Raw genomic sequence first — 27,377 nt, forward strand, 5'->3', positions numbered from 1 at the left:
CACATCATGACTGGTACATCATGGTCAATAAATATTTGCAAAAGAATAAAGGACTTTTACAAAAATTCAATGAGGTTTTGCAAACAAAGCACCCTGAAAACACTGGTTTATTACTATAAGAAACTGTAATTAATTAAAACTTTGTACTTGGTCTCCTTTACTCAACAGATCTTGTCAAAATATAAAGACAAAATATATCTTGTCTTCAAAATATAAATAATAGGTATAATTTAATTTCAATAGATATTTATAAAAATTCCTTCACAGAACTTGCAAAAATTATATTTATAGAGTTACATATACTTATATTATTCTGCTATCTCTGTCTGCCACTAGATTTTAAACTCCTTGAAGATAGGGCCTATGTCTGTACTTGTGCTACCAGTTCATTAGTTCACATTGCAGTGCCATATCACGGAATTTGAGATTTATACTAAGGGCAATAAAACCCTTGAAGTATTTCAAACATGGAAGTCACAATATCAGACTTGATAACTTAGATATCAGTCTAGCTACTGGGTGGAGACTAGATTAATGTGGGTCAAAGTGTATGTAGCCAGGGCGGCTGTGAAGCTATTAGAGATTTCGTGCAAGAAATTGAAGTCATTCAGAATTGGGCGGATGTTAGTAGAGATACCAGGTATATTATGGAGGTGGAATCAACATGTTTGGGGGATTATTAGGTGATGGTGCTAAAGGAGAGATAAATCTATTATTATTATTATTAACAAAAATTAAATTTAGATTGTTGGGACGGAAGAGGTTATCAAAGTAAAAGGGATAACACACCTCCTTGTAGAGACGTCAGAAATGTGAATATAATTAGCAGATGGTTTGTAAGTTCTGTTTTTGGCCTTTTTTACCTCGTTCAATATCAGTGGGTAGGAAAGAGCTCCCAACTGAAAGAACAGGACAGCATTAAGGGCTAAGTGACTTTGCCCACCATCCCTCAGCTTCACTGAGGTCTTTAAAGCATACAACATAATGACTGGATATATCTACACACTGTGAAAGGATTGCCCTTGAACTGATTAACACATCAATAACCCCACATATTTACCTCCCCGCCCTTTTTGTGAAAAAGTTCTACTCTCAGCACATTTCAATTATGTAACATAGTGTTATCAACTGTAGTCGCCATGTTCTAGGTCTGATCCTCAGACTGTATTTGTCTCATAACTGAAAGCTTGCACTTTGTTTTCTCTGGATCAGGATGGGGGTTGTGGAATTGGTGAGTAAATAGAAGTTTCCAATCTACATCACTGGGACACGTCCCTGTTTCTCTCACTGTGCGTGGACACCTGAGACAGGGGGTGCATGTGTGGCCTGCACAGCTAGAATGACTGGTTCGACCAGAGTGAAAAAAAGAGACCAGTGAGGTCAATGACATTCCTGAAACAAACAACACTTGGACAAAGCAAATATAATTTGGAAAACAGGAAATGGTAAAGAAATGGAAATAAAGAAGCCTTGGGTGAGAGGGAGCCCAATTCAGTGAGCACAGCATGAGAAACTAAGCTCAGCAAAAGTGACATGAACAGAATATGAAGGAATGTGAGCTGAGCTGAGCAGGGGGACGATGGCAGAAGGACTGACAGGTATGGAGCCCTCTCTGTGACGGGTGCTCGGCTAGGTATTTGTGTGGCCTGTCATGGTTAGGCCTCCTTATAACCCTGTAAGATGCCTTTCATTTCTATTTCCGTTTCTCAGAAAAAGAAACAGATTCAGGCTGGTTTCGTCATTTGCTTATGTTCACACATTAGTCAGTGTCAGAGGCTGGACTAGTTCCCAAATATGTCTAACTCCAAAGATTTTTTTTTTTTTTTTTTTAAATAAACACATCATGCTATAGTTCCCAAGTGAAAACCTTCCAGGGCCAGGCAGGTAATAGGAATGGGCAAAACTGGCTGGGGTGTGAGGCATTGGGGTGGGGGACACTTTGGCAAACTGAACAGTGGGTTCTCCATTTAAAGGGAGTAGCATCCATTTAGCTTCAGGAAAATACTGCCCCATGGGGGTGTGTTCTCAGTGTTGTCGGATTTTCAAACTTTGTAAGACAAACCAAGCATTTGCATTTTTATGTGAAATCTCTTAATGTATAGATGCTGCTAATGAAGTCAATATTTCAGAAAGCTTTTGACTGGTCACACAGAACTCTGAAGGCTGAATCCAGCCTGGTGACTGCGGGGTGGTGACCTTTATGTTACACCCTGCTGCTTGGTGCTCACTTGGCAGTTAGCACTTTTTAAACCTTTTGTGAAATAATGGCTGGAGACTGTCTAAGTACATCGGCAGTGCAAAGGCTCTTGTTACATGGAACCTAAACAGGTAGTAAATGGGAAAGTGAGAACAAGGCAAAGGGAACCTCTGCCCCTGTCACTGGAGGGATTCTGGTTAGAAGCACAATGGACAGCAGTGGTCTGTGGGGCTGGCTCATGCCAGCTCACAAGAACCAAGTGCTAAATATCCAGGAACTGCATTAGCCAATGTTAAAACAGCTTGAAATTCACCCAGTTGTGGGAAAATTTACACCACAGGAAGCTGCAAACATTAAAAATCAGAGCTTTTTTTTTTTTTTTTCCAGAGAGTTCGTTTTCTAGCACATCACTGCTTGTAACTTATAAAAATCTTTGATTATTTACTAAACAAAACCACTTTAAATTTATTTATAATATCATTTGATTAAACCAATCTGTACACACGTTTATCAACAAGTACAAAAGATAATAAGGGTTAAGTACCAAGCACAATTCCTATATAACAGTGGGTGATATAAATGAAATTTCTTTCCTTTTTCCTTCTGAAGGCTAAAAACATTTCACAAAATCATTACCTGAACAAAATGCCCAGTTACATCTCCAAGGACTTGATGTATCTTAAGAAAAAAAAATGAAGCAAATTGTCCAAATTTACATAATAGCAAACATTCAGGTGTTTGGAAACAATTGGAAAATTAAGTCCCTCTTTTCTTCAATAAAATCTTTTTCACTAATGTAATTTGAGATCCAACTCTATACTCTTACAATGATTTTCCCTGTATTTTCTGCCTTCCCTTTGAAAGAGAAGGTAAACTATGTAAGTTACTGCTCTGCATAAATTAGTATGGTGGGCCATACAATATCAGGTATTATAAATCCCATGTATTTTTATGCCTTACTAATGCAGTTATTTGTTAAACACTGAGATGAGAACACATATTCAACTGTCATAGGAATTCTGAGAGGTATGTTTGTTTACCTGTGCATGTGTGTTGTAGACATTTGTCTGCAAAGCTTTTCTGCCACATTGCTATAGATTTTTAATTTCTCAGTCTCCCTGAATATAAACTTCTTTTATACTGATCATACAAAAAGCTGCTATAAATGTATTAATTTCATACTCATCAAAATTATTTTGGGACTAAGAAAAGAAAGTACTTCCCTAATTTATCAAGTATCCAAAGGCCTAATTTCCATTTTTTCTTAAAATTTTCATTCAGCACTAAAAAAGAAATTTGATTCTATTATAATACCACCTTTGTAATCAAGGCTCCCAGATTTACCCATATTTAAGGAATTAGTTCCCTCACGAGATGGTATGGCACTTGCCAAAGTGTATGGTTGCAGTGGTCTAGATCTACTGAATGCTATGAAAAGGACACATCAGAACGCCCTATATCTTTCAGGGGGCTTGGGAGATGCGATGGAAAAAATAATTGAAAAGCAATATAGGAAAATACTGAGTATTGTGGAGGATATCAATCAAGAAATTGTCTATATAAAAGGGGGATAGCTTCAAGTCAGGTGCTAGGCATAGCCATGGCCTCAGTCTGAATGAGGAGCTAGGTCAGGACCTAACTTGTAGGGAAGGCTTTATGGAGGAAGCGAGATTTTGGCTGGATCTTGCAAGATGGGCAGGTGCTAGATACATAGAAAAGAGGAGGAAGGGCCCTCTAGATTGTGTAAACCAAGATACTGTGTGGTAGGGATCAGCATTTAATGTCTGCAGGGCAGTGGTGAGCCGGTCTGGCTGGAAAAGGAGAACTCCTACTAGGTACATTAGGCTCTAACCTCTTGGACAGACCAGGAAAGCTATTTTCCATTCCCAGCTGTGAATAACTCTGGAATTATAATCACATAGACCATCAGAGCAAGGTTATTTATTCTTCTTAAAGATGTAGTCTTAGAATAATGGGAGAACGAGAGCTGCAATCTAATGATTGATGCATTCAACATGTATTGAGCATCTTAGATGTGCCAGGCATCCTTCTATGCACTGAGACATGAAACAGAGAAAGTCATATTCTCTGTCCTTAAGGAGTTCACCACCAAGTGAAAAAATGGGACAGGCAACAAGTAATTAGAATAACTTTGATTTATGTATTATACTGTGTATTTTGATCAAAGGGACATAGGGGTATGAAAAGGGGAGTGACTCATTTTGATAGACTAGATATCTTTAAAAAGGAATTGATATTTGAATTTGACAGTGTTTCTCAAAGAGAAAGAAGAGAGTACAAGAAATATGAGTTCAAAGACAGGAAGACCCTCTGTTGTTAGGAGCACACCACTGAGCCTGGGTCAAGCAGAGGTACAAAATAATGGCTTCTCTGTGTGTGTGCGTGTGTGCATGAGCGTGTGTGTGTGTGTGCTTGCACGGCTGCGCACGTGCGCTCACTTACATGCATTTGTGTTGGACTAAGAGCAGAGGAGGGGTTGCAGAGAGAGGCTTGTGATGGTGTTATGCTGTCTTATGATAACCTGCTTGGCCCTGAAGGCTCGAGTTAGATGAAAGTTGGAAGTGAATCGGAGATTGGACACTTCTGTTACATGTCTCTAATCATAAAAGCAATTTATTTGTCTTGTGTTAGAAAGCGATGCTGTCAGTGGTGTTATTTCCTTCATTGAACTTAAGATTGACTTTATGCTGTTCAGTTACAAGCACCATAAACTCTGCTGTGACCTTGTGCTCTAGTTGCATGCAAACCTTGGCTGCAATCTGGATATTATTGACAATACATAATGCATTGCTAAGTCATTGAAAATATGCCACAAGGCTTCGTTCCAAAGAAGTGTATTACATTGCTCTATAGATGACCTTTCATTGCTCAGACTGCATTAGAAGATTTGAGCTGCCCTGTTCTTCTCCCATGCTTGGAGGGGTAGTGGTTCTGAGACCCTGCGGAGCATCTTTATGGGCTCTTTGAGAAAGCAAATAAATATGCAGGATTTCTACAGTAGACCCTCAATGTCATGTAGAGAAGCTATGCCACATGTGATACTGACCTGCTCATTCACACATTTATTTTTTCAATTAGAATTTATTAAAAGCCTATTGCATACCAGGCACTTTGATCAGTATTAGGAAATCAAAGTTGAATAAGCCCCAATGTCTTCCCTTAGGGCTTTAGGGTCAAATGGATATATATATAATATAGTGAGATGTTTAGCATAATGGAGCTATAAAAAATGTTCATGGGAATAGAAGTGGGTGCACTTGACTAAGTCACCCTTGGGGAGTCAGGGAAGACTTCCAAGAGGAGGAGATACTTAAGTTGATGCAGAGAAGCCAGATGAGTTTGGGGAACTGGTGCATAGGGAGCTGCTGGGATTGAGACTGGAAGGAACACAAGTGTCAGATCATGAAGGGCTTTTTACGGTCAAGATTAAATTTTAAGACAACCATAACATAGATTGAAATAGGAAAGAAATGTAATCAAATTGGATTTAAGGAAGATCATTCCAGCAACAAAGCAGAGGCTGGGATAGAGAGTGGGGTTTGGGGCTGTAGTCTTCCAGGCAGCCCAGAGCCCTAAGAAGGCCAGTCCATGGAGTCAAGAAAAGGGGGAAGGGAAGGTCAATAGATGTGAGAAACGCTGAAGTATTCAAATGAACCCTGTTCAACTGCTTAGATATGAAGAACAGCGGGGGGGGGGGGGTTGTTACTTTAGATACTTAGAGGTAACACTTTTAGGTATTAACTTCTGAATTCAATCTCATTAGCCCTGAAAGGGTAAATTAGACAAAATGTCTTGTTTGGCCTCTCTGCCTTTCCTTTTCTGCCTTTATGGATATAACTTTTACAACCACTGAGAGAGTAATGCTCAGTTGTTGAGTGGATGGTGGAGAAAGGGGGAGGAAGAGAAGGGGACTTGAGGAAAGAGAGCGAGGGGACAGACGGAGAAAGCAAAGGAGAGAGAGGGATTTTTCTAGTGCTTGGACTTCCATGGTTGATAGTCACTTATTCAAAAGGAACAAGTTAACAAGCTTTGGTGTGAGAGAGAAGGGGGTGGTAAATTATTAGTTCTGGAGTGAGGTTAATTTAAGTTCTAAAGCTCAGCCCATAAGTTGTCTTGTGGCATTTAGTTTGAAGCTCAGGAGATAAACCGGTGTAAGAACTGAGAAGGCATAAGTTGAAACCATAGGGTGTAAAAGAGAAATGAGGTAGTCTTTTTGTTTTGTTTTACAATGAGAAATTTGAAAGAATCAAACACAAAATCCTGAAGAATGATCATACTTAAAAGACAGAATAGAAAAATAGTAAATTGTAGTTAGAAAATGGGAGTCAAAAGGGGATACGAATCCTATTTAGAGAGTTGTGAAAGGAACAAATAAAGTAGTGTCATGATTCCAGGCCTCACAGAATATACATTGTAGAAAATCTATATTATAAAATGCAATGGTTAAGAAAAGTAATGCTGGCTTACTTATTGTGCAAATAGAGCTTGTTCTTTTATTATAGCCTCTGTAGAAGGTACAATTCTTTAGTTGCCAGGGAAAGAAAACCTGGCTCAAATAGCTTTGTGGAAAGAGGGAAATTAGCTCAAATAAGCAAAATATATTCAGAATTAGTCCAAACTACACTCTTTTAGGTTAGCTTTCCCTAGAAGAACATAGAAGCAGACCGGGAAGTAGACAAGGACTGAGTGCATGCTGTTTGTGACACGTTCTCTGGAGCACCATTTGGGGAGTGGGACTAAGGCAGACAAGAGGAAGAGACCCATAAAGGATGAAAAAATTAGCATGTTATCATTGGGGCAACACAGATGCCCCCTGGGACACAGTGTAGACTATGCCAGAGAGTTGTTCTACCTAAGAGGTGAAGAAGCTAGAATAATCCTGCCCAACTTGTTCTATCATTGGTTGAGGGCTCACAGGCACATTGACTCTCAGGTGTTTCTGTCTGCTACAAGTACGGGCTGAAGACACTGTTATGACCAGAGGAAGATGACAGACAGTCACAGGTTCCTGCAGTTGGAAGCTATAAGTATGCACTGGGATGTTTGGTGCAAAGGGTGTATGGGAATGGAAGACCACTGATCCTCACCTACAGTCCACTCTTGCACTACTTAGACCTACTCTTTCCCCATGTTACCATGTCCACTCTGTTTTATCATTGGTTCCCCAAGTTGGTAGCTGGCTATAATTTATGAAAGAGAGACACACACATCAAAAAGCTAGTGAAACTAGTAGCAGTCACCTAGTTAAGGCAATATTCCCAAGTGCGTACAGGCTATCTGAAAATTCAAAAGGTCTGCAAAGCATGGATATGTGGAACCTCTTTCTTAATGAGAGGAAATAGGAGGTACAGGACACAACAACATCCTTTAACTTGAAGGAGGGTTTTAATATGTCCCAGAACTCTGTACCCCTAAAAAGTAGTAACGTAATAGGTCCTTTAATCTTCATAGGGTTCATCACCGACTCTTTCACATATGTCTTACCAGGGCATCCCCTCATTTACTTACATCTTTTCTCTGTGATTCTGAGCTTTGTGCCTCCCTTTCATAAGGACCCTTGTGATCATACTGGACCTACTGGATCATCCAGGATATCATTTAAAAATCTTTAATCAGGTCTGCAATGCAAAATAACTTATGCACAGGTTCTGGGGATTAGTTCATGCACACCTTTGTGGAGGGTGGTGGTGAGGCCATTATTCATCCTATCACAGCCAAAGTCATCAAGAACCACACCCAGACATCTTTTCACAGTTCTGGCCGATCCTTATTAGTCCAGTCCTGCAGCTCTTTATATAAATAAACCATCCCTTTCTTCCCACAGCACACATAGTATTTTCTTTTTAAAAATTTATTGGGGTGACGTTGGTTCACAAAACTGTACATGCTTCAAGCGTGACTCAATAAAACATCTGCACACTGCATCATGCGTATTTTCTTGCTTGATTTTATTAGTGATTTTGTCTCCTCCCCACTGAAGACTTTGGTCAATTTTGGAAATGTTTTTGATTGTCACCATCTAGGCACTACTGGCCAGGGTAGAGGATAGGATGCTGCTAAACCATGCACAGGACAGCCCTATACAACAAAAAATTAATCTGTTCAAAATACCTCTGTTGAGAGGCTACGGTACAAAAAGTGGCACAGTTTGGGTAGATCTAGAAGAGGACCAGCATAGTTCTGTGAAACATCTGCTCAGGTGAGACCTCTTAGGAATCTCCAAGCAGAAAAGGCTGTCATCCTCTAACAAAGAGAAAGGAACCACTTCTAGTGGCCGGAGGATTCAGAGTCATCTGTATTCCAATTATTTCAAGCTCATCTCCTCTCCTCACCCTGAATCTCCCCATCCTAAGACTCAGAACCTTGTTTCTTTCCTATCAAGTTTCTGACTTTAGAGTAGGAGACTTGCCAGGGCTATGGATCCAGCTACTTTGGTAACGCAACTCTTATAACCAAACCTTGGGCCTGATTTTTAGCCATCTTCTCCCTGCCTGCAGGTAATGAGAATCTCTTTTGATAGTTGGCTTATTTTGTTCCTTCAGCAATCTTTCAGCTAATAACAGCAGCCTACCAACTCTATAAGGGTTATAATTACAGCACTCCCATGTCTTTCAAAGACTAGAATACTGCGTAATCCTGTGCATTGCCTTCCATTTGTACCCCACCCCAATTTACCACAAGTAAGATTCATAATAATCTTGATCCTATCTCATGTCAGGGATTCCACGGCACACACCAGCCATGGAGGCCTTGTTGTCAGTTAGCCAGTGATTAATCCAATTCAAGAATTCGACATTGAGGGCTTGCTTCTCAGGGCTACTCAGGCATCAATTGTCTTAGGGTGGATTCTCCCAGAAGCAGGCTCCAAGAGAAGGCTTTCTGTACTTTTGTACTTTATTTTGGAAGTAATCCCAGGTAGAACGGGTAGGGAAATGGGAAAGTGAGAGAGGAAAGAAAGGAAGCCAAATAAAGATGTGTTAACAGTTTACTTCTGTGGAAAAATAAAGCTCAATCCACTTGGGAATGTTACAAGACAGACTCAGACTTATAACAACTCCAAGGATTGAGGAAACTGGGGTATTATCCTTCAATCCATTTATGGCTATTCCTAGGGGCTATACCTTCCAAGCACTTCTGACCTCCTCTGCTGTTAGATGAAGTATGCTCCTGTAGCCAGAGATAGACTTCAGGTAGAGAATTGCAGGCCTGGCAGCAGGAAACCATAGGTGTGCACTAGAATCATAGGTGCCAAAAAAATAAGAACAGGGCAACAGTAATATCTGTCACACATGCTTTTAAATTCAGGGCTTAAATTTTAACACAAGAAAACATATTGTCCTGCTCTCTCAGTCTAGAATGGTTTCATTCCTAGGCTCTCCATGGGGACCACCCACATCTCCAGGCTTACCTTTTTAGCTTACTCTAAATGGTCAGACTCAGGACAGGTATCATCTGAGACATCCAGTGTGAACACATGGGTGGAATGCATTCCCTGATTTAGCCTAATCCATATGTTCTGTCCCTCAGCCCAGAGAAGGCATTCATTTCACTCTAAAGGCACAGCATGCAAGTGGGGCAGAGTTGGGTCCCATAAGGCAAAATTTCTAAGAGAGGAGGTCATGGGAACTAAGCAGCAAAAACAACTGTCCACCACAACTGTGTTTAGTAGTCTTTTAACAATGTCCGTAGAGTCTATTGACTCTTATCTGGGCTTACCTAAGTAAAGTTTTCAGTCAGCTACTTGTCTTATCTGCTTCAAAACCTCTATGATACATTTTAGTTGCCATATTACCATCAATTATGTCACTTATTTAGGCATAGAACAATTTCTAGTAATAATGTTTTCTATTATCAGTGAAGGGTAACATATAACTTAACATAGATTAGATGATCAGATGAATTAAGCAAAGCAAGGACACCATGGTTTGGGATATCTGGCAGAATGAAAAGAAAATGAACATTTATCAAGCACCTGCTGTTTTCCAGGCCCTGTGCCAAGGTCTCCACGTACATCATTTCTTTAATCCTTACAGCAGTCACGCGAGGAGGGTGCAATGATAGCCATTTACGGATGAGAAAAAGAAGGCTTATGGTGGCTGAGACACATCACTAAGCTCCTTCACCTAGTGTAAGAACAGATTCCAACCTGTGCTCTCTATGTGCTGGGCATGCTGTGTGGTGGACAGGAAGTCATGAACTGCCAGCCACAGCCCATAAACCATAAATACACCATGCATGTAGCTAATAATAATTCTTTCAGCAGGCAGTAGGTGTCTGCAGGGGAAATTCTAGTGTGACCATCTTCAGGGGAATGGGCTCACGGCCTTCGAAATTAAAGACAGAGACTTTGGTAGTTATTTCCAGTTTATGGCTACTATGAGTGTGCGTGTTTAGTGCCCTCTAGTCCCATGTCAAAGAAAGACTCGACATTTCCTTTTAAGAAAAAAAAAAGTTATTAGCATCCCCTCCCAGATAGCTTCTGTTGATTTAAGGAATGCCTTCCCAAAGTACTCTTAGCACGCACACATTCACGCGCCTTGAAGCAAGTGATGCTTATTCTCTGATAACAACACCCAAATCATTATTTGCATCACTGGCCTCTGTGCTACTTCAGGAGATAGTGTGGGAGGACAGGGAACGTGTTTTCAGAGCTGTGCTGCATCCTTCATATTTCCAGTGCACGTTTGATGAAAACTTATTAGCTCTTATACTGGAGTGCTTTTTATTTCCATTTGTTTATTTATTGACTTAGTTTTGCTATTTAATTTATTCCCCCTTTATCTTCTCATCCACAGTATTTTGGGATAAGAAGATCATTGCAATGTGACATCAGGAGAACTGGGTTCTCTTCCTGGCTAATACAAGTACTAATAGCACAGCAACTGCAATAATAAAACACGAAATAATTATTAAGCTCTACTCTGCGCAAGAGTTTTCATTATTAATTCAACAATATTTATTGAACACTCAACAGGTATCCAGGCAGTTTTCTATTCACTAGGTATACAGCAAAACCAAAACAAACACAAATTCCCGTTGTTATGGCCTACAATGTTGTTTACATGTGTGTGTGTGGGGGGGGGGGTAGGAGATAGATCATATACAAAGCAATTAAAACAGAGTAAACCAGAGAGTGAAAAGTATTTGGAGGCAAATGCAATAGGGCGGAGGTTGGGGAGCTCAGGGAGCCATAGGAGGGTTACAATCTAAGATTGTGTGGGTAGGTGAGTTGCCAAGATGATGCTTGAGCAGAGAACTCAGAAGGTAAAGAAGCTGGCCAGGCAAAAACTTGAGGTGGGAGGGGGCGATGTAGGCAGAGAGGAACTGGGCAAGGCCTTGGTGTGGCTGAGCGCTTGGTGCGCTCTTCTACAGCAAGGAGGCGCTGTGGCAGGGCAGATGGTGAAGGGAAAATAGCTTCAGAGAGAGTAAGAGATATAATAAAGGGCCAGATCAGCAAGGACTTTGGTTTTGACTCTGACTGACATGAGATTCCATTGGAGGATTTGAGCTGCAGAAGACACAATTAAATCTTTAAAAAAATGTATCATTTGAGCTATTGTGTGAGAATAAATAATAAATTGTGGGGGTATCAGTTAAGAACTTATTGGAATAACCTAGATGAGAGTTTAATCATAACTTGGCCAGGCAGTAGAGTGGAGTGAGGAGAAGTAATTTCTCTGCTAAGCATTTTTCAAACGCTTTATGAATTTGCTGAGATAATTTAACAAGCCTGAGTTTCATTTTCTCAGCTTTAAGATGGGAATGTAAAGTGGTTCTATTTCTCAATATTAGCTTAAGAATGGACAGTTACAGCCCCAAAGAGAAACATAAACTATGGGGAATGTAGCAGGATAGAAAGCACTGGGCCAAAGACCAGTTCCTGAAAAGAGGAATGGCTGAAAGGTAAAGTTTTGGGAGAGCCTGGGCTGTCCTGTGAAACTGAATGTCCATGTCAAATAAAGAGAAACAATCTCAAAAACTGGATCTGAGATAAGACGTAGAGGCCAAAGCTAAAGAACCCTCAGAATGACAGAACTGCAGAGCAATGTAATCTGACCAGTGGCCCTGGAGAAGCATTTTATAGCCTTTGGGGATCAGAGCTATGGGGGAAGGAAAACAAAGGGCTCAATATATACCCCTGGTATGACACTTCTTGGAGAAAAATTGGCACCTGGTTGTTGCGACAAACCAGCATAGTTCATTCCACAACAACTATCCAGGAGGGAAAGTAATGCTGGCACCAGGCACTAATATTTTTTATGGAAAGTCTGCACTGCCGCACTGGTGAGAAAAAAATAAGAATCCATAGAGGAGCAAAGAACAGTTCCTCAGACATCACAGAGGTCATACCCTGCACTGACTGTGCTTTCTGTCTTCATGGATTCTGACTGGAGCCATACAAAGGGAGGGACTTTCAATCATGGGTCGTTGGGACCCAGCTGCCAGGGCTACACTATGGAATTAAGAATGAGTAGTCAAATGGAGCCCATATGGCTGTAAAGATGATTGTTAGCAACAAATGAGTGATTTGAAAATATAAACATTTGATACATAATAGTATAATGATAATTAAATTTATAATCAGAACCAAAATGTGAAGACAGAAGAATAGTAGTATCTGGCACCTTTATCCCACATGCCATCCTTTGACCTCCTTGCTGCCCAGAGACCTCACTCAAAGCCGCTATACTCGTACAACAGTGTGCCAGGCGTCATTCTTCTTTCAAAATTTATCTCACCTAATACCTAGTTTCTCCAAGTGCTGATCCTTACGCACATCTTAATAATACCTTGCTTTATAATTCCCTCCTTCTAGTGTTCTAGTCAGTTGTTTTCTTGACAACAAGCACGCAGTTTTTTCCACACTTCTGGCTGTTGCTGTGACATTTCCTTTCCACGCTCCTGCTCTTCTGTTTTCATATCATAGTCCTGGTATATTACCTTTCCTTTTATAACTTACATATTTAGTTTGAAAGGCCTATAAGAAATCTCCAGGACAATGTCCAGTAGGTTATTGAATATGTGGGTGAGTGGGTCCCAGACTCAGTCTGAGCTGGAGAAGCACATCTAAGAATCGTAAGAGAATGGACAGGAAGTGGAGCCAAGGGAGGGCAATGCGTCATCATGCGGAGAGAAGCCTTGGAAGAGACGTGCCTCGGAGAGACCCCTGGGGATGCCCCATTCAAAGTTCAGGTGCAGGAGGCTCAGCCAACAAAGGAAACTGAAAAGGCATAGCCTTGGAAGTAGAAGGCAACTTTTGAATATCATGTGTCACAGGAGGCAAAGAGAGGGAATGTAACAAGAAGCAGGGGATAGTCATCTAACCAGTGCTGATAAGAAGTCAACTGAATAGTGTCTATTGGATTTTAGGACACTGAGGCCTTAGGGGACATTTTATCAACATTATATGGGGCTGGTGTAGTGGCAGAAGCTAGATGAGAGAGGTGTGAGGATTAAAGGGGAGATAATAACATAGAGAGAAAAAGTATAAACGATTGGAAGTCTGTCTGTGAGGAGGAGGCTGGCAGAACAACAGTCATGGGGAAATGTGGAATTGAAAGGGGTTCGAATTTAGGAGCATATTTAAATGCTGATGGAGTTTTTGTTGAGGGAAGATAAATTGTTCACACATGCTTACCTCCACTCCTTACAGAAAGCTAACTACAATGAGATTAAATCAAGTTGTGGGGACTACAATTCAACCCCTAACTGTTGTCAAATTTGAACCAGCTCAGATATACTTTGGAGTCTCCAAACAGACAGCTCAGATCACTGTGCACATAAGTCAGTACTTACTGGAAAGCTCTTCCCCCAGACCCAGTGATTCCATTGGGCCCCAGTGCTTTAAGAAGGAATCTATAGCCAAAGAGCAAACAACATAGTTTAGAAACCTCAATCATGAAAGAGTTCAAAATAAACAAAAAAATAAAAGGATCATGGATAAAACAGAGATAAACAAAGTTTTCTTTATTATATTCAGAATATTATAATGAATGAAATGCCTTTTGAGAGATAAGAAAAGTTTCCCTGTACCTTAAACAAGAAAAAGCTAAAACTAAAAAAGAAATATCAGGACCAAGAAATATCTCTTGGTTGTTAAGAAAAAAACAGTAACAAAACAAATGTCAAAATGTTTAGAATATAAACACAGAAGATTCCTCAGAAATTAGAATGTGAAGGTTTAGATGCAGAAGAGAGAAAATATAATAACCAGAGTAAGATTTCTGGGGAGATGGGGGGGCGGGAATGGGAATTTGGAGATAAATAGAGGGATTAGTCTAATTGTAGGAATGGAGGAAAGTATTAGGGCAAATATCTACATTTAGATTTCTTGGTAGGACATTGAGAGAATTTCCATAAACAGTGCTCACTTCACTTTTATGTGAAGTAGGACAAATAAAAGCATATTCTGTAGAACCAGATCTACCTGGATTTTAATCCTGGCTCTGCCTCTAATTAGCTGTGTGACCTTGGAAAGTTGCACCTCCTTTTGTGCCTCAGTTTATTTATCTGTAAAATAAAACCAAAAGTACTTAACTTCATATAGTAACTGAGATTTTGTAAAAAAAAAACACTTGGAACAGTGCCTGGCTTAGGAACTTTAAGATATATATTTAATACATATTTTTATTAATATTTATTAATATTTAATATGTATATATTAAATGCATACATATATATATCAGCTGTCCAAGTGCAGGTCTAGAAAAAGACATGGTAATTGGATTCATCCAAGTTGTTGCTATGGTTGTTGCTGATGATGTCTTGTTTCCAGGTGCTCCCAGAGAAGGCCAAAGAGGCAAGGAAGTTACGTGTATTGACAAGTGTGGATGTGAAAGACCATGCATTTAAACTGAGTAGGGCGGAAAGTGAATATGCAACAGGGTGCTTTTGGATAGGGAGAAGGTTGAGGGGCCAATGGGCTAGAGGATTAGTTGGCGTTAATGAATAGATGGAGAAATTAGTTGAAAAACCAAGTTGGAAAACATAAGTTTATGGTCAGAAGGGGCAATGTTGGCTCTAGTGATATTAGAGGTAGAGCTATTTGAGGAGCTGCCAAGGTCAATGTGACTGAAGAAAAGTGATGGGAAAGGTATCTGGACATGAAGAATTATCTTAGTTAAAACTTTCCATGTAACTCAAGCCAAAGAATAAAGAAAACGTATTGGGTTATTTATATGGGGATAGTTCATGGAACAAACCCAAGGGCAGCCTGGCGCTAAGCCATGCTACAAAAGTAAGTATAACACATTAATAATTCAAGTGATATTCTGTATCTTTTTAGTTTCTGCTCAATGTTTCTGCACACTAGACAAAAACAAAAACAAATGAAGCCACTTCACAGGTCCAGAGTTTAAACATTTTCTCTGTTCAATTGACTAGCCTAATCCTGAATTTTTTGGGGAATCTGACTGGTACAGCTCCAATCAAATATCTTTCCAAACCTAATCAACTGTATTCATGCAATATCTTACATATTGCTAATATACTTCCAGAGGTCATATCCCTGCACACAAGGGTCAGTTCTTGGAGAAAGGAGATCAAGACAAAAATAGAAGATGTCTGTAGAAATGTCCATTGAGGATCTTCAGGGAACTGAGATGTCAATATGTTGGATGGGGCATCCAGTTTCCGCCAGGATGACAGCATGTTTTGAAGGAGAGACACATTGTGAGCTGGGTGCCCATTTGTGACTGAATGAATGAGGTTCTCCAGGATAATACTATGGACGTTAACATAGCACAAACTTATTCATTCATTCACTCATTTTTATCAGTAAGTATCTATTCAGTGCCTAACAAGGGCTAAGCATTGCCATAGTCATTAAAGATAGACCAGTATTGCAAACTGGTGAAGACTGAGAGCTTTGGGGGTAGACTTAGATTCAAATCACTGCTCCACTATTTACTAGTGGTATGGCCTTGAACATTTTTTTTTTTTTAAACTAAGAATGCTTTCCCTTTTGAAAAATAGACAAAATTCCTATTTCTGACTTCTAAGACTTAAATGCCACAACGGGGGTCTGGTACTTAGCATGGAAGCAGGCATAGAAAGAGCTCCTAAATGGCAACATGCTAATAAATCAATGAGTCAAATTGCTTGAGGGTAATGGATCAGTAAGTGAACACTGAAAAGTTACTATAGATTTGTGCACAGCAGACCTTTGGGGCACGAAAGTAAGAAAGGCTTGGGGGGAGGGACCTGGGAAATATTCTGTGCTCGAGTAGAGCTTTGAAGGATGTGCTGGATGGAGTTACCTTTACAAAGAGAGAAAAAGAACATTAAAAGGTACAGAGATATGGAACTATATTTCTCATTCATGGAACTCTAATTGGTGGAGTATGTTTGTGTTATTGTTGTTGTTAGAAAGGCAGGAGAGGAGGCTGGTCTAGAGAGATGGGTACATATTGGCACAAAGACAGTAGAAGTTCAATTATGACATATAGGATGGATGGGGTGAGGTGGGCCTGGGGAAGGTGGGCATAAAATGAGTTGGTCTTGTTACCACATCTAGTGCACAAGATCACAATGAACTAGGTAGCAAAGTGCTTACTGCTGAATCTGCAGAGTTGAGCTTGTGAGAGTTCAAACTTTTAGACATGTTATGCATTTTGCTAGGGGTAGTGATGAAATACCGTGTAGGCCAAGTGGCTCGACAATTCTAATGGTGGTAGGGTGGGCGGAGATAAGGTGCTTAGGTCAGTGATAAACAGAAATGAAATCTCACATGTCCATCCCACCTGCAGCCTCCCCTGCTAACAAGGAGGGTGTCCCCGTACTTGCAGGGAGGAGCACTCTGCAAGCAGGGCTGCCTCAGCATTAGGGCACAAAGCAGGAGGTGTCCATGGTGTCAGGAAGCTCAGCAAGTCTTCTTAACGAAGCCTCCTCAAACCATGAAAGCACAGAGTCTGGAAGAGTTGCTACTCCATGAATTGTTGCTGAATGAACACTATGGTTTATTCAAGTAGGTACATATTGAGAAGGGTCTTTGGAACAAAGACAGTAGAAGTTCAATTACGACATCTAGGATGACAGGGTGAGGTGGGCCTAGGGAAGGTGGGCATAAAATGAATTGGTCTTGTTACCATATCTACAAGTCTTTCAGAAATATTTCAAGGGGAAATAAATGAAAAACTTTCAAAGGTTTCTTTCCTCCTCCCATAAAAGGAGTTTAATTAGGAGCAATAGTTATTAAGAAATAACTATTGCTCAGGCACTTTAGAGGCTTTTCTATGGAAACCAGAAGACTGGTGAAACTTACTTTAAGTAATAAGTGTGATTGGGGGAAGATGTTTTAGCACAGTTAGAGGGCACTACATAAGAACTAGTATTGACAGGAGACCTCATGACTCCTTCATTGATGCTTTTCTTAAAACAAACCATTTCTTAGTTCATTTGTCATTTTAACTTGAAACAACATCTTGCAGCTACAAAGACTAGATATGGCAAAACAGACTGTGTCTTAAACGTTTTGAGAGATCTAGATTGCTGATTTTTTCTCTCCCCTTTTCTGCTGTTCTCCTTCCCCCATTCCTCTGAAATATGGTCTCAACTCAGAATTAGATCTTTTCTTTTATGTTCTCTACCTGATTGCACTCAGTCAGGTCCCATTCTACATAAACCTTTAAAGAGAAGAAACTTCCCTTTTCTGATTGTCCGGGGGCACTTAAAATTTAATCTTAAATGTGCTGATTACTAGCCCTTTGCTTTTTCTCTGGGGTCCTAAATAGACCTAAACATAGAGAGATACTTGGAGTTATTTTTCTGAGCTTTTGAAAGTATACTAGAATTTGAAAGTGATGATTAGAGACCTTTAAACTATTTTTCTCCTAAGTCCTAAATTCTTATTTACAAAGCCCAGTTTCATTTGTCCCCAAAGGGTTGGGATTTGGGGAAAATCTTTTCTCACTCTCTCCTGTACTAAAGCTATTTTAAAAGAAGGAGTCTAAAATGTCTCTTTCCTTTTTCTTTTCATGATTGATGCCACATGGTTACAACGTCTTCCTCTTCTCCTTCCCTCCCTTTTATGGCCCTGGCTCCCCCAGATCATGTCTGGAACGAGAGTATTATATCACGTAATCTCCTTGTATGAGGTTTTCCCGTCAGCGGATTCCGTGGAAGCCGGGCGTGCAGAGCAGTGATTTACCAGCACGCAGCGCTGAGTGATTTAATGTATCCATACGTCTTGAACAGCAAGCTATTAGGTGAGTGGAAAAGTGCCAGGTTATGAGAATCGTTGGTTCCCTCACTAACCACGGAGGGTGTGGGAAGTTGGCTGCAAAGGAGTGGAGCTTGCTCAGTCAGATGAACAGTTTTGGGAATTCAGGTAGGAAGCTATCATATTTGCTGCTGTGTTAGAACACTACAAAATACTACATCCTGGACAGAGAGGACTGACTCACAGTTCAAATGAGAGAGCTCTGTGTACAGAATTGAGCAAAGGAAATGTCAAGTAAGGGGTAACGAGAAGAAGCTTGCTTTGCTCTTTTGGAATCCTGAAATAGCAAAGCAGGGTAACACCAACCACCCTCCCCCCCAACCAAACAAACAAAAAACAGGAAATGATGGATTTGAATAGAAAAACTTATGTCCTAACATCAAATATTTATTTTTTTACTGAAAACTCATTCATTGAGCTACAATGAGAGTTAATCTTTTTAAATCATATCTTCTTGGTCGTAGGACAATCACTTACAGTTTTATCTTAGGCCTGAGGTGACTGCAGAACATGGTTTTTAAAAAATCAGTGACCTTTGGCTCTCTGAGAAAAATTCCACATTTGGCCCTAGATAACGAATACCTTCCTTTCCTGGGGAGATTCTGCGCAACTTCAGGAAAGTTGAATCTTTTTTTTTTTTTGGTAATATGTTCCAAGTTGGAATTTGAGTCTTTTTTTGTAGTGGTTCCAGGATTGCTACTTTGTGTGTCCAGTAACTGTCTCAGTTTTCTTATAGCATTCTCCTAACATGTAATCAGTCAATATACCAACTGCGCCAGCCGCTGGGGGTGCTCTGGGATGCATATTTCTGAGTCCCACCCTAGCTCTGTGTTAGAATTCCCGGAGAGTAGAGAGTAGGAAGGTACCTTAATTACAAGCACCCTAGGAGATTTTTATGTATACTAAAGTCTTGAACCACTCGTAAAAAGGTGAGGGGAAAGAACACCACATTCGATGAGCACTTATATTCTTATCACTTTTCCGTGTGCTTTTTGTATATTGACTCGTTAGTCCTTATATATGATATAAACCAGTCATTATTTCACAGGTAAAAATGGGGCTCAGCTCTCTTTGCAAAGATCACGAAGCAAGGAAGTGCCTTACCTTAGTGCAAAATCAGGTGCATCTAGTCTAGCCTCGAGCCTTTCTCTTCAAGCGCTGATCTCTTCATCATCAAGGCTGAGCCCGGTCCCTGGAACTTTTCCAGGTCACACTGCCATCTAGCTCTCTGTGATGAAGATAAATAGACACTCATCTGAGCTTTGTCTACTCCTAAGTCACAGCATCCCCTTTAGGGACATTGCCAGGTGTCTCTTCCAGTTCTTTCATAGATAGTTCAAGCTAAAAACAAACTCAGTGTGGCTCTGCAATAGTGATTCACAGGTAGGCTGCTCTGCCAGCCCATCCGTGTGATTGCTTAGTGCCGTTACAGCAAACAGCGCAGCACTGCATTGACCTATTGACTCCCAGTGTGTCTCGGTTCATAAGAATTGATTCTCTGTTTCAGGTCCCAGGTGGCTAACCCCTGTGATGCCCAGTGTTATTCTTGTGGTTCCATCTGGTTTACAGACTCAGGCGCTGTCACTTGACAAATGCTTTTTATTCATACAGCGCACTCACACAGTCAATTAAATGTGACATTTGAGGTCTGGCTTTTAAAATGTCAGATATCAACCTCTTGGTCAGAACACTATTCCTTTTTATGAAAATATCTGGGAAATTAGACTTAAATGATACTATTTTGACTTATAGTGTTGTTCTGAGAAATACTGTCGTTCAGAAGTTTTATTCGCAAGAAGGTGAAAGGATTAAAGGAAGACATATATTAGGCTGCTGGACTGAAAAGCATATTAAATATATCAGCTAAGTTATTTTGCAAGTCTTTCTAAAATCCCCGTCTCCTTTTCTGTGCCTTTCCCTCACTGATGTCACTGAATCCTGGGAGACCACCAAACACTTGGTTAAAAAAGGGCTTTTGAATTCTAAGAATTGCTTCAATCCATCTTCTCCTCTCTAACCCCTCCGTCTTAGTACAGTCCTTCATATTTTCTTCCTGTACTTCTGCTCTACCTTTTAACGGGTCTTACTTTGGGCTTGCCATCTTCAATGTATCACATATGTTTCTGAAATAACAACCTTACTTTCTTGATTCCCTGCTTGAAATCACTTAATGATTTCCAGTGTCTATGCCCCACGCCCCCTGCTCTCACTCTATCGCCTTTGTCTTCCACTTTAATAGTCCCCTAACTGGCCAGACTCAGCTCTGGCCTCCGTCCAGACCTCACGTCATACTAAAGCCGGTGTAATGTTTTGTAATCTGATCATGGCAGTTCTTACTTAGAACATATTAATGCTCTTAACGACCAATGCACAGTTCCTTAGGACAGCCCCTAGATGGGCCATGGTCTGGCACCTGCCTCGGCACCTACCCGCACTTGATGCCATGCGGCCTGTTGCTCTTTGCTCTCCTCCCTTCTTCAAATGATTCTCTCCCGTCGTGTCCGATCTCCTCACACTGCCTTTACACATGCGGCTTCCTTCGTCTAAAAATTATTTCTCTTCCTACTCGTTAACTTTTACTCCTTCTGAAAATATTTTATCATTGCTGGCTGATTAGGAGGGTCCCCGGCTGGCAATTAGCTCTGAGTGGCTGCTGGAGCTTCTCAGTGGTCATGGCAGTAGCAGAGCTGGTCCTGTGCCAGCAGCCTTGGGAGTTCAGGGCTTCTCTTCAACTCCTGGTGTCCGAGCCAGCCCTAAGATGCAGGGCCTGGCCACAGAGCTCACATTGGGCGCCCAGTTATTATTTATTCTTTAGATCTGTTTAATTTTATTTCCTCATTCTTTTTGGAGAAAGGCTAAGTTGAGTTTTATACACACACACACACACACACACACACACACACACACACACACAGTATTTCATTGTTTGGATAAGACCGAGGACTCATCCCTCTGTGCTTTTCCAAAAGCCACATTAACAGAAAATACATTAATTCTTTACAAATGCCTCTCCTCCTGTCTTTGCTTTTTCTTCTTCTATCTCTTATGTGCCAAGCTCTGTGATAAATGCTTCACATACATTGTCTTATACTACAAGATTCCAATCAGCCTAACTTTCAGATGGTATTGAGCAGAGAGGGCATTAAACAATACACCCGAGGTCACACAGTTGTTATGTTGTAGGCCCAGATACAAACCCGGATTTTTTAATTCAAGAGCCACTTTTATTTTTTATCCTCGTGCGAGGATATTTTTTCCATTGCATTTCAGAGGGAGTGAAAGGGAGAGAGAGAGAAAGAGAGAGAAGCATTGATGTGAGAGAGACACATCGATTGCTTGCCTCCCACACACTCCCAGACCTGGGGCGAGGATCGCGCCTGCAACTGAGGTATGTGCCCTTGGCATGAATCAAACCCGGGACCCTTCAGTATGAGGGCTGGCTCTCTAACCACTGAGCCCAACCAGCCAGGGCAAGGGCCACTTTCTTAACCACCAGGCTCTTCCTCTTCGATGTGTACCTGGGCCAGCAGCAGCAACACCAACTGGGAGCCTGTTGGAAGTGCAAAATCTCAGTTCTACTCCAGACCTACTGAAATAGAATCTCAAATTTAACTAAATCCCACAGTAATTAATTTGCACTTTAAAGACTGAGAAGTACTGCAATATGCTGGTGTAACTTATTAATTTTACAAGGAGATCCACTTCCTATTTTCACTTTAGTCTCTGAAAAGTATTATCTTGCTTTAATAGTCGTATATTTGTTTCCTTTCAAACAAATGTGTAGGAAAAATAGGCTATTAAATTCTCTTTAGATAATTGGAAGGTTATATTTTTAGTTATTGCTTATACTATTTTAAATGTCCAATAGATCATAATTCAATGTATGCACCTAAATAATACTTAATCTCTTCATACAGAACTGCCTAGGAGATAGATATTTGAGATATGCTTTGGAAGAAGGAATTTGGGAAAATCAATGACTGTAAATTGTTTTTCAACTAAGATGTTTGATATAAAAACAAGATTAAGCTGTAATAATCCTTGTTCTGGCCTGAAGTGATCTTTTAATGAAATAAAAAGTTATTTTTGTTTGGCATTTTGGTTCCATCTGGAGGGCCTTTTACAAGGAGAAGTAAATAGGAGGCTGAGGCATGAGGTCGAATATGAAGAGAGTAGAAAGCACTGGGGTCCCTCAGAAAATTGTGATACTTTCCTCCCAGGAAATGTTTGGCAGCCGGCCTCATGGGGGTGGCTTTGAAAGGGAATAGCATTGTTCATAGTTTGGGGTGCTTTCTGGATAGGCAGATATTGACTTCGGAATGTCAGCTGTGTCACCCAGGGCCTTCCCTTGCCTCTCTCTGTGTTTGCGTTTGCCCTAAGTCAGGTGCTTCTGTAATGATGGAAATTCACCTGGACACTCAATGAGGATCATCTTAGCTGTAGTTTGGGACTGTATCTTAGTCTTTTAGGCTGGGAAGTTTGAGTGGTGCCCTAATTTTGGTTCTGCTGTGCACTGCTACATCACCTTGGGCTATTTAGTTAACCTCTATGAACCTCAATTTCTACATAATAAAATAGGGATAACAATGAGGATCTCTCACAGTTGCTGTGAGGATAAATGGGAACATGTAGGAAGTGCTTAGCATGATGTCTTTCATATAGTTCGTGCTTACAAGTCAAATTGCTTTACCAAGAGAACTCTGTCTCCTATTTTACCAGCCATGACTGAAAAAGATGTTTTGAATGTAATTTATTTCATTACATATTTTATATGTATATAAAGTTAATTATATTGCAAACCACTTTTTGTTTTTTTATATATACATACAGGTATATGTATTTATATGTACTAATACAGAGTATATGGGGTGGGGGCAGAAGTAGGTTTACAGTTGTTTGTATGGAAAATAATACATTAATAAATAATAATTAATAAAGAATAGACCCTGTTTTGCGCACTCACAATTGTGAACCTACTTTTGTCCCACCCTGTGTGTATTTATAGTAAAAGCCTACCAAGCGCTTGGTTCATTGCACTGGAGAACCATCACTCTGTTCAGCTCTCTTTTTAAGTGGACCCGGTTCCTCTGGATGGCAGGCAGAACAGGCCCATGCGAACCCATTTTTGGGTGGGTGGAGCAGCTCCTTCATTAAGACCTCGATAAAAGTATGGACTGTGTAGTCCTGGGCAGGTGACAAGAAACTGTCAATTCTGGATAGAGAGGGCTTCTTTGAAAATGTTGCTAAAAACATATTTGAAAGTTCAGGCCTCTCTGATAGTGACAGGATCAGTATTAGAAAATCAGGGTGAGAAAAGGAGGAAAGAATGAGAAAATAATTTCTAGTGGCGGGGGGGGGGGGTAGGGGTGCGGGGGTTAAGTGAGTAGGGCCCTAATAGTAGATGAGCCATAGTCCACGCAGGCACCGCTGTAGCTTATGTCACTGGCTTCCTGGGCAGGACTTTCCTATGCACACAACCCCAAGATTAAGAACTCTCCTGGGAACAGAGAGTGTACACTAGACAATTACATGTCTCCCTAAAATACATGAAGCAGAACTTTGTGAAAAGTCTAAAATGAAAAAACATCTTTATACACAATTTCTACTCATTTTCACTGCCCTCTCCACTGAAGGCCACATGACAAAACTGGGCTAAGTTTAGGGAGTCCTTGAATTGTATCTTGTGTTGGTTGTTGTGCCCAGCATCACCCCAGGCACTAAGGCTCAGTCACATGCTTGAGTTTTGATGTAACTATAGTTGTCCTGCTCTCTATCTGCTTCTAGAAATGAAAATGAGAAGAATCTGCTGCCAAATACCTCGCTATTGGACTGGCTATACTTGAGTTTAAAATAGTTAGCTTTCACATCTTTTATAAAGCTTGTCTTTAATTTTCTTGTTGTGGAATAAATGTCTTGTTTCTTTTTAAGAAAATATAAGATTTAGCAGGCCGAAAAAGACATTTTTTTTCAAAATTTAGATGGGAGTGTCCTAAATCATATGGAAGGTACCATATTGGAATGCCATGCCCTATGGACTTCTTTTTGTGCCCTGGTAGATGCCTCCCTCCTTCAGCAAGCTGGGCCAGGCTCCCCTGGCCAAGTACGTGATGTGTAAGCTGCAACCTGGAATCAATAGAAGCTAGCCAACTAGAACAAAGGGTAGGCCAGAGCAGAGGTCAAAGAGAGTATTGCTTTGAAGGAGATGAAAGAAGTTTATAAAACTGGTGTATAACTTTCAAGGGGAAAATGGTTATCAAGGGTCCTATGAGCCATTGATAAGTGGAATTATGTACCAAAGGTAATGAGGAAACCCTGTGAGGTTTAATCATGGAGAATGATATGATTAAATTTGTCTTTTAGAAGGATCAGTCTGGGGTACTGGGGAGAATAGTAGAGGGAGAAGACTGGAGATAAGAAGAATAATTAGGAGGCTGTTTCAGGAATGGAGGTGAGAGAGGATGGTGGAACTTGATTAATATTGATAGTGGAAAGAAATGATAAACTTAAGAGATATTTTAAAAATAGAAAGGCAGAACTGGACTCCTAATCTTACAGAGAGTGTAGTCTATTTATTGAGTATATGACGTATGGCCTGGGGACAGAGTTTTTGGGATCAAGGTCCACCTCCACCATTTATCATCTATGTTGCTTTACTAAAGTCACTAAACTGTTATTTACCTCAGTTTCTTTCTTTGTAAAATATGTTGTGGCCAGGGTTCCCTAAGCTCATGTATGTAAAGCACTTAGAATAGTATGGACCAATAATGGGCCCTTAAAGCACGTTAGCTATCACTTTTTGCCTTGCAATCTGGCCCCCTGACACAAAAGCTCATTCATTCGCCAGGTTTGCACTCAGTGCCTCCTGCATCCCAGTGGTTCTCTCACTCTTTGGACTTCAGTTTTCTCATCTACAAAACGACTGCCTTGGAGAAGTGCTCTGGGTTACCTCCACCTGAATCTGACTGGACTAATGTTCATTAACACTGAGGCTGCCGTGCTGATTAAGCTGCAGTTAAGGGAGAACAGACTCATTTCACTAACCAGGCCTCTGTGTGCCATTTGTCAATTCTTTTCGGGAGAGGGAAGTGAGGGGGCAGGAGCATAATTGATTCCACAGCTCTGGGCGAGTCCCTATTAAACTGCAGAGCAGTAGGATTTACTCCAGAGCATTTAATGACGCCGCAAGATTGTGCCACAGGATAGCAAAGTTTACCTGGGCTCAGGGAAGTTTCCTTTCTGAGATGTTATTACAGAGCTCTCAACACAGCAGTGCGCGTGAAGGACACGAGAGAAACGAAACCGGTCAGTGTTGGTGCGCGAGCCTCGTAGGAGGCATAGAAGGCAGGTCTGCTCCGCTGGGGATCACTAGAGCAGGTAGACAGGGAGGGCTGGAAACTTTTGAGTGGTAAGGGTGCTTAAATGGATTTTCTGCCGAATTGAGTAATGCCGGCCACAGCTTTAGAGTACTAAACACAGTGTTTCTAGCTCTCTAGAGGTTAGGAAAAGCATGATTAAAAGTAAAAACTTTACAAGATGTAATATTAGCTCGCATGTATTGAGCACTTGCTACAAATCACATTTTGTTGCCTCACCTTTATGTTTACTCGAAGCCCGGATATCAATCCTTCAAGTTATAAGTAGCATACCTAATTTTCTGATGAGTAAACCAAGGTTCAGAGAGCTTATGTGATTTACCAAGCCCAGATAGCTAGAGGTGAAACAAGATTAATGCTCAAGATGATATGCCTCCAATGCATTTACTATGCATTTTGTTTAAATCATCAATTACTTTATTTTATTTTCACTAATAATGAGAGTAATGTACAATTATTTTAGAAAGAAAACACAAAACTATGAAAAACAAATCTCTGATCATCCCACCATTTGATGTAATTACTGATAATATTTTGAGGCATTTCTTTCTAGGTCACATGCTGTCTTTCTTTAAAAATAAAAACTATTGATATATGATTGACTTGTAGAAAGTTGTACATACTTAATGCCTAAAACTCCATTAGTTTGGGGTTAGTATATACCTGTGAAACCATCACCAATATCAATACCACATGCATGTTCATCACCTCCAAAAATGTCCACCCATTTTATTTATTCACATATTTATCTACATTTATCTATCTATCATCTATCTATCATCTATCTATCATCTATCTATCATCTATCTATCTATCTATCATCTATCTATCTATCTATCTATCTATCTATCTATCTATCTATCTATCTATCATCTATCTATCTATCTATCTATCTATCTATCTATCTATCTATCTATCTATCATCTATCATCTATCTATCTATCATCTATCTATCTATCTATCTATCTATCTATCTATCTATCTATCTATCTATCTATCATCTATCTATCTATCTATCTATCATCTATCTATCTATCTATCTATCTATCTATCTATCATCTATCTATCTATCTATCTATCTATCTATCTATCTATCTATCTATCTATCATCTATCTATCTATCATCTATCATCTATCATCATCTATTTATCTAATCATCTTTCTATCGTGGTAGGAATACTTAACATAGATTTACCTGCTTAGTAAACTTTAAGGATATAATACAGTTAGCTATAGGCCTTATGCTGCATAGTGGATATGCAGAACTACTTATCTTGCATAACCAAAACTTTGTACCTTTTCACAAGCTCTTGCCCATTTCCTCCTCCTCAGTCCCTAGTAACCAGCATTCTATTCTCTGCTTCTATGAGCTTGATTATTTTAGATTCCAGATATAAATGAGATAATATAGTATTTCTCTTTCTGTGTCTGGCTTATTTCACTTAGCATAATGTCCTCCATCCAGGTTTATCCATGTTGTAGCAATTCTTTATGTACAGATGTTTTAAATGTTATAATTTTCTTTGACTTTTTCCATTATATTTTAAGGGCAGAAATCCTCTCTTAT

Source organism: Miniopterus natalensis, chromosome 2, assembly GCF_054644295.1.
Source record: "Miniopterus natalensis isolate mMinNat1 chromosome 2, mMinNat1.hap1, whole genome shotgun sequence".
In the NCBI taxonomy this organism is placed as follows: Eukaryota; Metazoa; Chordata; class Mammalia; order Chiroptera; family Miniopteridae; genus Miniopterus; species Miniopterus natalensis.